The sequence below is a fragment of the Rattus norvegicus genome, chromosome Y, assembly GCF_021556685.1.
Source record: "Rattus norvegicus strain SHRSP/BbbUtx chromosome Y, alternate assembly SHRSP_T2T, whole genome shotgun sequence".
NCBI lineage: Eukaryota > Metazoa > Chordata > Mammalia > Rodentia > Muridae > Rattus > Rattus norvegicus.
The window spans coordinates 27850030-27866068 of record NC_141555.1 but is presented as its reverse complement, the minus strand read 5'-3'; the positions used below and the strand labels follow the sequence as shown (position 1 = coordinate 27866068).

The 16039-nt window shown below is 38.9% G+C and overlaps 1 long non-coding RNA gene across 1 annotated transcript in view; it reads left to right on the top strand.

Annotated features, from left to right (window-relative positions):
- Nucleotides 1-16039, top strand: part of LOC147997992 (uncharacterized) — a 244858-nt gene that overhangs the window by 53317 nt on the left and 175502 nt on the right. The window contains exon 5 of the long non-coding RNA XR_015647301.1: nucleotides 1575-1676. This is a non-coding gene — a long non-coding RNA (uncharacterized LOC147997992). The remainder of the gene's footprint in view (nucleotides 1-1574; nucleotides 1677-16039) is intronic.

Genomic DNA, 16039 nt, shown 5'->3' with positions numbered 1-16039 from the left:
ACTGTGTACCATTGATCACATCATAACCACCCTCACGGCTAAGAAAAGCTATTTTTGAGCCTCTGAGGGAAGTTTTTATAAGAATTTAAAACTTTTCTCTATTTTTTACTCCCCTATCCAAACTGTTGTAGTTTGTGGATCTTCCCCAAGTCTTTGCTTAATTGTATTTATCTATGTTCCTGGCCTACTGGGAAGACATCATCCCAACCCTCCAATATTACTAATCAGGAGGAATAGATGAAGAAATTGGAGAAATTGGTCATTTATCAACAGAAGATGTCCCTGAGATGGATTAACTGAGTCGAATCATCGCATCACTGACAAGCATTCTGAACTATGTTCTCAGTTTATTTTCTTCTTTGTCATTTTGAGTGTGCTACCTAAGGTGGTGAGGACCATTTGTGGGCTGTGTTTGAGAATTGACTCTTCACTATTCATGCATGAAGGTGGTAAAAAATACAATAGATCAGTGATATCTCTGGGTTAGAAGGATAGTGATAGAATGTCTTACTTTGTGTCTCAGGCAAAGATCCTTGAAAGGGCAACTTGGCTTGTTGATTTGGAGAAGAGTTAGTTAATGGGTAGGTATGTGCTGTTGAAGGGGACTCTCTTCTGGATACTCTAGAGTATGCTGGAATTTCCATGGTATTCTCTGTGATGTCACTAGTGTTATGGAAACAGAAACTGCCCTTGTGGTATTTAGTTAGTACTTACTGGTTTACGCACACAAATATTTTTGAGGATGATCAAGCTATTTACAGAGAAAACAGAAAGCATGGAGAGACAAAAGAAAGAGAAAGAAAAAATTAAAATACTTTCTTGTTACAGAAATGGAAAGAATAATTATCTTGTGGTAAATGGCGAGTTAGGGCACTTGGCTGGTTCTGAGGAGCTTCCTAGAGGAGGTGCTCTTGGCTCTGGCCTTGTAGGAGTACGACTTATGATCTGAGGGCTCTGGATTCCTAATGAAGAGAACCAGTTTCAGGAATATCTGATCATTTTTTGGCAGAGAACCAGGAATTGTCAAGCATGCAGCTGGTCTACTATGAGTTTCTTACTTTCATTCTGAATGAGCAAGAATTCCAAGAAGAGTCACAGGAATAAAAATTTTGACTCTCAGTGTAGAGTATTGAATTTTATCTTCAGAGGTATCCTGGACATGCCATTGGAATTTTATGACAAGGGCTTCTACCCTTGACATGCATCAATATCTCTGACTCTTTGTCTTGGACATACATGATTAAGGATTGGGGGTCCTAAACACTAATGACTCCAGGACTTACCTGCATCCCATCAGATATGTACTGAAAATGTCCTCCATTTCTTCATGTCTTGGCCAGATTTTGTTGTTAAGGGCCAGGGGGACTGCAGAAGGAAGTGAGGCGTATGTCTATCGATCATGGTTGGGAGAAAGAAAATAGCTAATAGATCCAGCTTGACTAGAGCTTTCCTCCTCTTTCAGTGCTTCCACGTGTCTGTAGACTTCGCCTTTTGTCATGCTTTATTGGGGGATTTGCATTTTTTCTCCTGTGTCTGGGCTACTACTATGCATGTTCCCTTGTTTTTATCTACAGGGTCTCCGGGTAAGGCATCATCCCAACCTTCCAGCATCAGTGAGCAAGTGCAACAGATTAAGAAGTTGGAGAAATTGACTAAGGAGCTCCAGAAGATGACATGTGAGTTGGAAAATTCTCGTGCATAGGTAACCATTGCACCAACAGCATTTGAAGAGAAGTACTCATTGTATGCACTTCTTTGTAGATAGTCCTGACCCCTGTGTGATAACCTCAGTTTTCTCAGACCACAGGAAAATGCAACTGTAATGTCCTCATATACAAATTAATTTTCTTATGTTCCTCTCAGAATCACGACATAAAGAAAGGATAGTAGTGTGATAGGAAGCTATTTTATTTCTCAGAAATGCAGAAGCAGTGGTTTGAATAACTGTCTTGGGTTACGGAAAGTAATGTGTGAGCTCTCATCATGGATTTTAATAGACAGAGAATGTATTTTCTGTCCTCAGACACACAGAAAGTTGGTAAGCTACAGAAGCATAGTAACTTAAACTTAGATAAGTAAACTTTTATTTTTTTTATTTAAAGTTTTATTTTATTTGTTTTCAATGAGTATCTGTAACTCTCAGACACAACAGAAGTGGAAGTTTAATGCCATTATACATGGTTTTATTCCACTATGATTTTGCTGGTAGTTGAACTCAGGACCTATGGGAAAACAGTTAGGGCTCTTAAATGCTGAATCATCTCACCAGTCTAAATTACTTTTGACGATGATGGTGATGATGATGATGATGATGATGATGATGATGATGATGATGATGATGATTACCATTATTATTATTATACTTAAACTCTAAAGGGATCAAGATTTCCCCTCCTCCAAAGCTCTTTCCCCTCTCCTGTCTCAAGATACCCTACAATAAAGAAGATACCATCACAGCTTCCCATCCTCCCCAGCACTGAAGAAAGAAAAGTTTTACTTTGTCATGGTTATGGACATATTCTTGTTTACTGGGCTCAGAGCTTCAGATCTGATGGAGGGAGACTATGGAAATGGAATCTCCTTTGGAGGAATCTGCTTACCTTGTAGGAATGGGGAAACATAGAGCAAAAGTAAGATGTTGTTCCACGACTTCATCCCTTGCTAAGAAAAAAGTGTCCTTTTCACAGCTTGGGAACTGGGTAAGCAGTCTAAGCAAGCATGGCTAACAAGCCAAACCAGAGGGGTAAACATTTGTCCATTGGTTACGAAGGGGGAGCATTTAATTGACTATGCTGACTGTATCTCCTGTCCACTGTGTTCTAATCCCATGCAAGGAAAGTTCGGTGGATTTTGTCTGTCCTGTGTCAGAACAATAGTGTTTTCCATTCTGAATGCTTTTTCTTCACTGATATGAACCTTGAGAGAACAGTGGGAGCCAGGGAAAGACACAGCCAACAACATTCTACATTTTAGAATATCAAGGCCTTCTCATAAGAAACACTTTCTTGTAGTTGTGAATTCAGCAGGGAGGAAAATTACAACCAACCTCTGATCAAGCAGCATAAAAATTAGCATGAGATAAAGAAAGACTTAAAAATGAGTCAGATCTCTGATACATAACAATAAGTGGACCCTGGCACTGTCAGAAATAACATTAAGGTTATTTTGTTGAGCAAGAGTTACTCTCCTGGAGTCCTCAGATGTTCATATGTGGTTGAAAATCTGTCACGGAAGACTGTATTGATATCATACTCTAATCCAGAGAGACCATACAAAAAAGTATATTATTCCTTCTGGAGTATTGGTTGAAATTAATTCACATCACACATTTGTATGTGAGGCTTAAATTAATGTTCTACATAGACAAAAGCATTATCTCAATCCTTGCCTTTGTAATTTGTTTTGTTTTGTTTTGTTTTGTTTTTTAATTTTGAAAATGGCTTAGTATTCTTCAGTTAAACAATTGAACTGAAGTGACTGTTCCTCAGACTGTATACATAGAGAACATCTGAGTAGTAGTTGACATTTTTAGTCGGGGCGTCTCCCCATGGATCTGTTTGTGCCTGAATAAGCATGCATAGACTTATTTCAGTTAAGGGAATCATGTAGTATACAAAAAATTAGAGGATCCATCTGCTGTAAATATTTTCTTTTACTCAGGTGAAGGAAGGTTTATCAAAGCCTGTGTATCAAAGGTTGTAGATATTACACCATCCATAGGAGATAATATATCAAGAAAGATTCTGCAGGGATACAGAGATTGACCTAAATATCCCCACACAATTCTAAGCCAGAACGGACAAGATATCACTTCACGTGGAAATTTAAAATAATCTGATGCTATGGTATGTGGAGTGTTTTAAAGAAAAACCACCTAAAAAGCATATGCATATATAGCAGATGCTATTCAAAAATATCCAGAGGCAGTTTGGAACCTACATTTAGCACAAAGAGATTGAATCCCCACTTCACAGATACTGAATAGAACCACTGAGTATTAAGAAATCTATATTAGAAATCACTTGCCTATCACATGTCTGTATAACTAGGTAGTCACAGCAAACATGACATTCTGAAAGCATAACTTGAACTTGTCAACAATGGAGGGAGTGCATGTAGTGAATGAGGTTTGGGCATGAAACTCAAAAGTCGAAAATAATACTGAGATTTGAGTTTTGAGGACAATAAATACTTAATGACTTTTGGGACAAAATTTGAATCTAAAGACTCCAAAAATTATTTATCAATCAGCTCTGAATCCCTATGGAGATTGGTGGATATTATGAATTTAGTCTGTGCCCCAGAGGTATAGGTAAATGGTGTAATTTGAAGTGATTAGGTATGCTAAAGAGGCATACAAAACTGAGGAGGCCATGGTATCATTGAATAAGTGTGCTTCTCCAAAACGTAGCATGATTTTTTGTGGAGTGACCTAGACACTATACACACACGCGCATGCACACACATAAACACACAGATACACACATACACACATACACACAAACACACACACACACACACACACACACACACACACACAAAACCCACAAATAATTGACTTCCTCTGTGCTGTGTGTGGCATGCTGGAATTATCCAAGATATGAAGAGTATTCTCCACAAGTAAGTTAAACCCAAACTCAATGAAAAATTTAGAATTCCTCCTCCTTTCTTTTTTTTTTTTTCGGAGCTGGGGACCGAACCCAGGGCCTTGCTAGGGCCTTGCTCCTGCTAGGCAAGCGCTCTACCACTGAGCTAAATCCCCAACCCCTTCCTCCTCCTTTCTTGAGAAAGCATTCTGTGCATGAGTAATGCTTACATTTTAAAGTTTAAGAGGGATGACTTGAAAACAGTAACTACTTAATCCACGTTGAAACAGCATTTCAGAGATGTGTAGTGATTTAATTTTGATTTTATGAAACTGCAATTGCTCAGGTCTCATGATTGCAGTATTGAACCACGTCATTCCTAAACATAACTGTAGGGACAGTAAGAGTTTGGAGATTTCTTCAAGTTGAAAAACCTCAGAAATCGTATTAGCAACAACTTAATTCAAAAATGGAGAAACTTGTGCTTGGGTAAGGTCCTAAGACTGAGCAGCTGGTTCAAAGCCAAGGACAAACATTGCATGTAACCAAGGACTGCTGGGTACAGAACCTGTTACTAAAATGGAGAAAGCTAAAGTCTTCAGGAAAAATGGATAAGGAAGACTTGAAATGGTAGAAATATATGCTATATATTTAGTGGTACACACTGAGAGGATGAATTTTTGAAATGTTTATCTCCTTAGGAGTGTAAACATTTGAGCTAAGTAAATGCTGTATCCTAGGTACGAAAGGGAAGTGAGTTTCCATTCAGACACTGGAATTCCCTTCATGCTGAACATGAACATGGGAGGGTTTAAAGAAATGTTGAAGCACATCAAGAGCTTCTGAGCATCCAGGAGGAGTCTGAGAGGATTAATTTGTTCTTGTTATGAGGGATTTTCTAGTTTATTGTTGGAAATCCATCAAGAGAAGTTCAAAGTCTAGAAACCAAATTCTATACAAGTCTCATATTAGCTTTGGAAGACTGTGACCTGTAAAGGCCTCAAAAAGGCATAGCTAGATTCACCTGTTAAAATGTATTACAATTGGTGACTGACTGCCTTTCCACTATGTTCCCAAGGCCAGCCGCAAGGTACGACTGTGGTGCTAAACCTGCGGCTGGAGAATTCTGCTTAGCTTAATTACTGTGTTTTGTTTTTGGTTTGAGTTGTGTTTGCTTCAGGTATTAGTACTGTTGGTTTGGTTGGAAGTTTTGTTATTCATTCTTAATAAATTTTTGTTCTTTTGGTGAATTTGCAGTTTTGATAACATCATGCACATTGGGTTATGATTGTATCATTAAACCCTTTTTGAAAAAAAATTAATATATATTTTTCAGAATAAAATGTGTTTTTCAACTCATAAGAAACAAGTTTTTTCTTGTGTCGTGTTGCACCCTGTAATCCCAGAAACCATATGTAGAGATAGATGACTAAAATTTGCAGGGTCTTGGGATTCACAATTGTTCCCAGTAAGCCAGAGGTACACATGTGGATTGGCCTTTCGATGTGTCTTGTGTGGCCTAATCTGTATACCAATTTCATGATGGAAAAGGTATCCATACTCTATCCTTGTGGTCATATATTTAGCTACTCCTAAAACATAGTACTTTAGGAATGATCTCATAGAACAAATTAATGAGAAAATCAACAGTATTTGTCTAATGACTACCAGAAAATGAAAACATTCACCAATGTATTGGAAATTAAACTCCGGAATATCTGACGTATTCTGTCTCTGCTTTATTGAGGTATAGTCTCAGTGCGAACCACATAGAAGAGATAATGAATTCCATGTTCTTAAAAATCTTTTTTATACTTAGTTTTTATGTTGTTGGCCTTGAATATGTATTTGGTGCCTATTTTGGATAGTTGTTTGGTTCAGATTATTATCATTACCATTATTATTGCTATTATTTCTTTTTTTATTAACTTGAGTATTTCTTATATACATTTCTTTCTTTTTTTTTAAGATTTATTTTATTTATTATATATAAGTACACTGTAGCTGTCTTCAGATACACCAGAAGAGGGCATCGGATCTCTTTACAGATGGTTGTGAGCCACCATGTGGTTGCTGGGAATTGAACTCATGACCTCTGGAAGAACAGTCGGGTGTTCTTAACCACTGAGCCATCTCTCAAGCCCTCTTATATACATTTCGAGTGTTATTCCCTTTCCCGGTTTCCAGGTAACATCCCCTTCCTTTCTCCCCTTCTTTATGGGTGTTCCAGTCCCCACCCACCCCCCTTGTCGCCCTCCCCCCAACAATCTAGTTCACTGGGGGTTCAGTCTTAGCAGGACACAGGGCTTCTTCTTCCTCCGGTGCTCTTACTAGGATATTCATTGCTACCTATGAGGTCAGAGTCCAGGGTCAGTCCATGTATAGTCTTTAGGTAGTGGCTTAGTCACTGGAAGCTCTGGTTGATTGGCATTTTTGTATATATGGAGTCTCGAGCCCCTTCAAGCTCTTCCAGTTCTTTCTCTGATTCCTTCAACGGGGGTCCTAATCTCAATTCAGTGGTTTTCTGCTGGCATAGGCCTATGTGTTTGCCGTATTCTGGCTGTGTCTCTCAAGAGAGATCTACATCCGGCTCCTGTCGGCCTGAAATACTTTGCTTCGTCCATCTTGTCTAATTGGATGGCTGTATATGCATTGGCCACATGTGGGGGAAGCTCTGAATGGGTGTTCCTTCTGTGTCTGTTTTAATCATTGCCTCTATTCCCTGCCAAGGGTATTCTTGTTCCCCTTTTAAAGAAGGAGTGAAACATTCACATTCTGATCATCCGTCTTGAGTTTCATTTGTTCTAGTTATCTAGGGTAATTCAAGCATTTGGGCTAATAGCCACTTATCAATGAGTGCATACCATGTGTGTTTTTCTGTGATTGGGTTACCTCACTCACGAAGATATTTTCCAGTTCCTACCATGTGCCTACGAATTTCATAAGGTCATTGTTTTTGATAGCTGAGTAATATTCCATTGTGTAGATGTACCCCCTTTTCTGTGTCCATTCCTCTGTTGAAGGGCATCTGGATCCTTTCCAGCTTCTGGCTATTATAAATAAGGCCGCGATGAACTTAGTGGAGCACGTGTCTTTTTTATATGTTGGGGCATCTTTTGGTTATATGCCCAAGAGAGGTATAGCTGGATCCTCAGGCAGTACAGTGTCCAATTTTCTGAGGAACCTCCAGACTGATTTCCAGAATGATTGTTCATGTCTGCAATCCAACCAAAATTGGATGAGTGTTCCACTCTCTTCGGATCCTTGCCAGCATCTGCTGTCACCTGAGTTTTTGATCTTAGCCATTCTCACTGGTGTGAGGTGAAATCTCAGGGTTGTTTTGATTTGCATTTCCCTTATGACTAAAGATGTTGAACATTTCTTTAGGTGTTTCTCAGCCATTCGGCATTCCCCAGCTGTGAATTCTTTGTTTATCTCCGAACCCCATATTTTTAATAGGATTATTTGTCTCCCTGCGGTCTAACTTCTTGAGTTCTTTGTATATTTTGGATATAAGGCCTCTCTCTGTTGTAGGATTGGTAAAGATCTTTTCCCAATCTGTTGGTTGCCGTTTTGTCCTAACCACAGTGTCCTTTGCCTTACAGAAGCTTTGCAGCTTTATGAGATCCCATGTGTCGATTCTTGATCTTAGAGCATAAGCCATTGGTGTTTTGTTCAGGAAATTTTTTTCCAATGCCCATGTGTTCGAGATTCTTCCCCACTTCTTCTTCTGTTAGTTTGAGTGTATCTGGTTTGATGTGGAGTCCTTGATCCACTTGGACTTAAGCTTTGTATAGGGTGATAAGCATGGATCGCTCTGCATTCTTCTACATGTTGACCTGCAGTTGAACCAGCACCATTTGCTGAAAATGCTATCTTTTTTCCATTGGATGGTTTTGGCTCATTTGTCAAAAATCAAGTGCCCATAAGTGGGTGGGTTCATTTCTGTGTCTTCAATTCTGTTCCATTGGTCTATCTGTCTGTCTCTGTACCAATAGCATGCAGTTGTTATCACTATAGCTCTGTTATACTGCTTGAGTTCAGGGATAGTGATTAAACCTAAAGTCCTTTTATTGTTGAGAATAATTTTAACTATTCTTGGATTTTTGTTATTCCAGATGAATTTTCAAATTGTTCTGTCTAACTCTTTGAAGAAATGGATTGGTATTTTGATGGGGACTGCATTGAATCTGTAGATTCCTTTTTTAAAATGGCCATTTTTACTATATTAATCCTGCTAATCCATGAGCATGGGAGATCTTTCCATCTTCTGAGGTCTTCTTCAATTTCTTTCTTCAGTGTCTTGAAGTTCTTATTGTACAGATCTTTTACTTGCTTGGTTAAAGTCTCATCAAGGTACTTTATATTATTTGGGTCTATTATGAAGGGTGTCGTTTCCCTAATTTCTTTACAGCTTGTTTCTCTTTTGTGTAGAGGAAGGCTACTGATTTATTTGAGTTAATTTTTATACCCAGCCAATTTGCTGAAGTTGTTTATCAGCTTTAGTAGTTCTCTCTTGGAACTTTTCAGATCACTTAAATATACTATCATATCATCTGCAAATAGTGATATTTTGACTTCTTCTTTTCCATCTGTATCCCATTGACCTCCTTTTGTTGTCTGATTGCTCTGGCTAGAACTTCAAGAACTATATTGAATAAGAAGTGAGAGAGTGGGCAGCCTTGTCTAGTCCCTGATCATAGTGGAATTGCTTCAAGTTTCTCTCCATTTAATTTAATGTTAGCAACTGGTTTGCTGTATATGGCTTTTACTATGTTTAGGTATGGGCCTTGAATTCCTATTCTTTCCAGGACTTTTATCATGAAGGGGTGTTGAATTTTGTCAAATGCTTTTTCAGCATCTAATGAAATGATCATGTGGTTTTGTTCCTTTAGTTTGTTTATATAATGGATCACGTTGACGGTTTTCCATATATTAAACCACCCCTGCATGCCTGGGATGAAGCCTACTTGATCATGGTGGATGATTGTTTTGATGTGCTCTTGGATTCAGTTTGCCAGAATTTTATTGAGTATTTTTGCGTCAATATTCATAAGGGAAATTGGTCTGAAGTTCTCTTTCTTTGTTGGGTCTTTGTGTGGTTTAGGTATAAGAGTAATTGTGGTTTCATAGAAGGAATTCGGTAGTGATCCATCTGTTTCAATTTTGTGGAATAGTTTGGGTAATATTGTTATGAGGTCTTCTATGAAGGTTTGATAGAATTCTGCACTAAACCCATCTGGACCTGGGCTCTTTTTGGTTGGGAGACCTTTAATGACTGCGTCTATTTCCCTAGGAGTTATGGGGTTGTTTAACTGTTTATCTGTTCCTGATTTAACTTTGGTACCTGGTATCTGTCTAGGAAATTGTCCATTTCGTGTAGATTTTCAAGTTTTGTTGAATATAGGCTTTTATAGTAAGATCTGATGATTTTTTGAATTTCCTCTGAATCTGTAGTTATGTCTCCGATTTCGTTACTGATTTTGTTAATTTGGACATATTCTCTGTGTCCTCTCGTTAGTCTGGCTAAGGGTTTATCTTTCTTGGTGATTTTCTCAAAGAACCAACTTTGGTTCTGTTGATTCTTTCTATGGTCCTTTTCGTTTCTACTTGGTTGATTTCAGCTCTGAGTTTGATTATTTCCTGACTTCTACTCCTCCTGTGTGTATTTGCTTCTTTTTGTTCTAGAGCTTTTAGGTGTGCTGTCAAGCTGCTGACATATGCTCTTTCCTGTTTCTTTCTGCAGACACTCAGTGCTATGAGTTTTCCTCTTAGCACAGCTTTCATTGTGTCCCATACGTTTGGGTATGTTGTACCTTCATTTTCATTAAATTCTAAAAAGTCTTTAATTTCTTTCTTTATTTCTTCCTTCACCAGGTTATCATTGAGTAGAGCATTGTTCACTTTCCAAGTATATGTGGGCATTCATCCCTTAGTGTTATTGAAGACCAATTTTAGTCCGTGGTGGTCTGATAGCAGGCATGGGATTATTTCTATTTTTCTGTTCCTGTTGAGGCCCGTTTTTTGACCAACTATATGGTCAATTTTGGAGAAAGTACCATGAGGAGCTGAGAAGAAGGTATATCCTTTTGCTTTGGGGTAGAATGTTCTATAAATATCTGTTAAGTCCATTTGGCTCATGAATTCTCTTAGTCTGTCTACGTCTCTATTTAATTTATCTTTCCGTGATGTGTCCATTGATGAGAGTGGGGTGGTGAAGTCTCCTACTATTATTGTGTGAGGGGCAATGTGTATTTTGAGCTTTAGTAAGGTTTCGTTTACGTATGTAGGTGCCCTTGTATCTGGGGCATACATATTTAGGATTGAGAGTTCATCTTAGTGGATTTTTCCTTTGATGAATATGAAGTGTCCTTCCTTATCTATTTTGATGACTTTTAGTTGAAAATTGATTTTATTTGATATTAGAATGGCTACTCCAGCTTACTTCTTCTGACCATTTGCTTGGAAAGTTGTTTTCCAGCCTTTCACTCTGAGGTAGTGTCTGTCTTTTTCTCTGAAGTGTGTTTCCTGTAGGCAGCAGAATGCAGGGGCCTCGTTGCGTATCCAGTTTGTTAATCTATGTCTTTTTATTGGGGAGTTGAGGTCACTGATGTTGAGAGATATTAGGGAATAGTGATTATTGCTTCCTGTTATATTCATATTTGTATGTGAGGATATGTTTGTGTGCTTTTCTTCTCTTTGTTTTATTGCCAAGTGGATTAGTTTCTTGTTTCTTCTAAGGTATAGCTTGCCTCTTTATGTTAGGCTTTACCATTTATTATCCTTTGTAGTGCTGGATTTGTAGAAAGATATTGTGCAAATTTGGTTTTGTCATGGAATATCTTGGTTTCTCCATCTATGTTAATTGAGAGTTTTGCTTTATACAGTAACCTGGGCTGGCATTTGTATACTCTTATTGTCCATATGACATCTGTCCAGGATCTTCTGGCTTTCATAGTTTTTGGCGAGAAGTCTGGTGTGATTTTGATAGGTCTGCCTTTATATGTTACTTGACCTTTTTCCCTTACTGCTTTTAATATTATTTCTTTATTTTGTGCGTTTGGTTTTTTGAGTATTATGTGACGGGACGTGTTTCTTTTCTGGTCCAATCTATTTGGAGTTCTGTAGGATTCTTGTATGCCTATGGCAATATCTTTTTTTAGGTTAGGGAAGTTTTCTTCTATGATTTCGTTGAAGATATTTACTGGTCTTTTGATCTGGGAGTCTTTACTGTCTTCTATACCTATTAACCTTAGGTTTGATCCTCTCATTGAGTCCTGGATTTCCTGTATGTTTTGGACCAGTAGCTTTTTCTGCTTTACATTATCTTTTTTGAGTTGAGTCAATGATTTCTATGGAATCTTCTGCTCCTGAGATTCTCTCTTCCATCTCTTGTATTCTGTTGATGAAGCGCGTATCTACAGCTCCTTGTCTCTTCTTTTGGTTTTCTATGTCCAGGGTTGTTTCTATGTCTATGTTCCATGTGTTCTTTCTTAATTGCTTCTATTTCCATTTTTAATTCCTTCAACTGTTTGATTGTGTTTTCCTGCAATTCTTTCAGGGATTTTTGTGCTACCTCTCTGTAGGCTTCTACTTGTTCTCTAAGGGAGTTCTTCACGTCTTTCTTGAAGTCCTCCATCATAATATTGAAATATGATTTTGAAACTAGATCTTGCTTTTCTGGTGTGTTTGGATATTCCATGTTTGCTTTGGTGTGAGAATTTGGCTCCGATGATGCCATGTAGTCTTTGTTTCTGTTGCCTGGGTTCCTGTGCTTGCCTCTCGCCATCAGATTATCTCTAGTGTTACTTTGTTCTGCTAATTTCTGACAGTGGCTAGACTGTCCTATAAGCCCATGTGTCAGGAGTGCTGTAGACCTGTTTTCCTGTTCTCTTTCAGCCAGTTATGGGGACAGAGTGTTCTGCTTTCGGGCGTGTAGTTATTCCTATCTATAGTCCTTCAGCTGATCCTGTGGGTCTGTGTCTGGTGTTCACCAGGCACGTCACTTGCAGCAGAAAAGTTGGTCTTACCTGTGGTTCCGAGGTTCAAGTTTGCTCGTGGAGTGCTGCCTACGAACTCTCTGCAGCAGCAGCAACCAGGAAGATCTGCGCCGCCTTTTCTGGGAGCCTCCGTGCACCAGGGTTCCAGATGGCACTTGGTGTTTTCCTCTGGTGTCAAGATGTGTGCAGAATGCAGTCTCTTCTGGTTTCCCAGGTGTGTCTGCCTCTCTGTAGGTCTAGCTCTCCCTCCCATGGGATTTGCATGCAGAGAACTGTTTATCCGGTCTCTCCCTTCAGGCACAGGGGTCCTGTCGCTCCTGGGCCCTAACCCACGGGAATCCAGAGTCAGTATACAGTTTCCTCTTGGGCCAGGGATGTGGCCAGGGGTGGGCAGTGTTGGTGGTCTCTTCCACTCTGCAGCCTCAGGAGGGCTCACCTGACCAGGCGGTGAGGTCTCTCTCCCATGAGGTTTGGGAGCAGAGAGCGCTATTATTTCTTTTATACATAATTTTTCATTTGATGTAAGTGCTATGCACCACATACATGCAATTACCCCAGAATCCAGTCAAGGTTAGTGAATTCCACTTGGAACTGGGTTATCCTTTTGGTCCTATGTTAAGGAAATTTGAAAAAATGGATGAGCTATCTCTCCAGAACCTGCCCATGACTTTTGTCCTTCCTTTTGTACTGCATTAGTTGAACTTGAACAAACTCATTCAAAGAAAGAAGGTTTGTGAGAACTACAGAAATACATAAATGGCCACTCCACTCCCATCCTCTCCCCTCCCCTTTCTCCCCCCCACCTCTCCTCTCCCTTCCTCTCCTCTCTCCTCCTTTCCATTTCCCTTCCTTCTAGAAAAAAAAAGAAATACATATAAGGAATAGGAATGCTTATTGTCTAAACTGCCAGTCATCCATGAGGGCATTAGTAGATGCACAATCATACCTTAGCATCGCTTATTGCAAGGGTTGGAGCAGACTGTCAATCTCATCCTGTGTTATGATGTAGATTAGACTCATCAGATTAAATTAAGAATTGAAAAAAATCTCCTGGGGTTGAAAGTGGTAAGGAAATCATGCTTATGTATCATAAATGCAGTGCTAAGAGCAGGATTCAATCTAGTCTGGGGGGATGCATCCTTCAGCACAGTCAACAGATCTTTGGAGAATGATTCAGTTCAAAACTGGGTATGGAGAAGGATTGTTGATATTGTTTTAGAAGACATCCCAACATTTAAAAAGTGTTTCTTTCAGATCAGTGAATGATTTTTGTAAAATAACTCATGGAATGAACTTTTGAGACCAACCATCAGCCTGAGAATTAATGTGTGAAAGAATAAATTCTGTGTTTTTCCAGACTGTTGCTTTCAAAGCAACAGCCAAACGTGTCCATCCGATGAATGATACATAGATATATACACATTATAGCAGTATGGATACTGAGTTTCTTCAGGTTCATGAATGAGGTATTCAGCAGTTGACCTGACTCAGAAATTAAGGAAATTTGTGCCAACTCTTGAGACCTGAGTTCCTTCCCCATGAGCCCCATGATTGAAGAAAAGAACAAATTTCAGACAACTTGTCTCAGATTTTTTGTAGTTGTGGTTTCCTGGTCTTGATCTACAGAAGGAAGGGAATCTAGTTTTCCAATTCTTGTTTATCCTATAATAATTCTTTCCAATGCACTCATGCAAATATATTACTGTGGATTTCATTGATAGGTTACTTTTGCTATTTGAATTCTGTTGCCAGGAACTCTAGGAAATAAAAAGCACTGTATCAAAGCATCATATGAAAATCATGCTAAGGGAATGTGGCCATTGGTAATTTGTAACTGAGCTGAAACACTTACTAGACACAAACTGCTGTAAAAGGTCTTCTCTAGATTCCAGGTGTAGAAGCTGCTGTTCCCTAACAGAGAGTAGAGGATGAATCTCTTTGTACAGAGAAAAGGGATTTATCACAATGATCACAGTCTGTGGTCCACATAATTTAACAATGGATGGATATTTGTAAAGTCCAAGAATCCAGTAGTTGATAAGTCCACAAGCCTGGATGTCTCATCTGTTCATTATTATATGATTAAATCCTCAGTAAGCAGGTTCTATGGTATGTGAGGGTTTGGTAGGAATGTGAGTGTAAGCTAGAAAAAGTAAAAGTTTCTTTCTTCCATGTTTTCTATGGTCTTCAATTATAATGCATTGTTCAGAATACATTGAGATTACCATTTTTCAATAGAACGTTCCTTTCAGGGAAACTGCAGCCTCACAACATGGCTCAGGAGTATGGGAACTGCAAGACCCAGTCTGGTAAGATGTTCCTATTCATCGAGCCCACCTACCAGTATTGCAAAAATACCCAAGAAATTCTCAATCAACTCCCTTTGAAACATGGTCTTCTGGGATTTGTAGACATCACAGCCACTAACAATACCAACTCAATTCAAGATTACTTATAACAGCTCACTGGAGTGAAAAAAGTTCCTAGGTCTTTAAGCTAATCAAAGATTTCATAGGCATACTCAGTGAACTAGTCTCCCTCCATCAGAATTGGGAGCTGATGACGTGGCTGAAGCAGATTGGAGCTCTGCTGTTATGAAAAGGATGGCAGTAAATCCCATGCTGACAGCTGTCATCCAGGCATGTGAAGGCCAGTGCACCTGAGAGTTTATGTGCATCATGGAGTAGGACAGTACTTTTTGTGACTTGGATTTTCAAAAAATTGACTTTTATTCTATTCCTCAGTGCTTAAATATAATGCTGTTTGCATGAAACCATGGGGTAGGGAAACTTAACATCACACAGGATTGATTCTCCATACTTTATGTGCTCACATGTCTCTACCTCTACGCCCATGTTGAACAATCCAGTGCATCTATATCTCCAGTGAATCAATTACCGTTTTTCTACCATGCTTTTCTGCTGAAGTCATTTTGCAGAAGTCCACTTCCTAGTGAATATTAAAACAATGGATATTCTGAAGTTGTGTATGATCCACACACAGGCCTTTCCCACTTCAGCATTTCCAACTTTCAAATGGTGTTCTCAACCTTTCCCTCCACAAGCACAAAAGTCCGCAGTGGTATGAGGATGCTGTTTGAAAAATCAGATGAAGAGTTTTACCATAGTTGTTCCTCACTGTAGCAATATTAATGTAGATGGAAGAGCATATGATAAATTCAGCTCTGTTCACAAACTGGTTAATTGCCAAGAAAATCCCAAACAGTTGTGAGTTGATTCTAGTCAGAGTCCCAGAAAAGTCAAATATGAAATGCAAAATTTCAGAGCTCTTCAAAGACTGTCTATGAAAGAATTTGCTTGCAAAACACTGTCCTAAAATATTTATTCCATTCAGACTTTTATATTTTGCTTTGATGTTTATTAATAATGCAACTGCAGGTCTCTTCTCTGGTCTCCAGTGCGAAGGATTCATTCCTAAAAAAGATGTATCTGC